We start from the raw sequence: 625 nt of genomic DNA, 5'->3' as shown, positions 1-625 counted from the left end.
TTAAGGCTCTTTCGTGTCGTTGGGTCATCGCACGTTCATAGCTCACCATCTTGGCTTTTATTCGAGATATCTCGCTGTAAGTCAACAAGGTGACACATGACAGCCAAAGAAAGTAAAGACGATATGAGATGTTGCTTGCAGCGGTCATCGGTGCCTAATCGAATGTTTTCTTCAAAAAAAATTAAAGAATGAATCATTGAGGTATATATACTAGCTCTATACAAATTCTGTGACTTGGGGCATAGTATGCACAACCGACAACATGAACTTGTATGAGCAGAATCTGTGAGCGGATGACCAGGTATCAGACTTGCCAAAACCATACAGTGGGAAACCGGTTCGTGAAAGCGGTCCACAACAACCGCCGGTTGCGAAGAGTCACGTTCCGTAGCCCACATAGGGAGAGAGAGCTAATGAAACACTACTGCATTTGCATTGATCAGCACAAGAGACTACAAAGTATACTTTAGTTACGAGTAGCTCGCAGAAGCATAGGCAATGCAACGAAGATGTCCCGAATTCGTCTAGCGACGTACGATGATGTGGACATGTCTGTTCCGCAGCCAATATACGAATATATTGTGCCACCAAAGATGAAGGAGTGGGACCAAACGGCACTCGTACT

The sequence above is a fragment of the Plasmopara halstedii genome (assembly GCF_900000015.1).
Source record: "Plasmopara halstedii genome assembly, contig: Scaffold_470, whole genome shotgun sequence".
Taxonomy (NCBI): Eukaryota; Oomycota; class Peronosporomycetes; order Peronosporales; family Peronosporaceae; genus Plasmopara; species Plasmopara halstedii.
Note: the sequence above shows the minus strand (reverse complement) of the source record.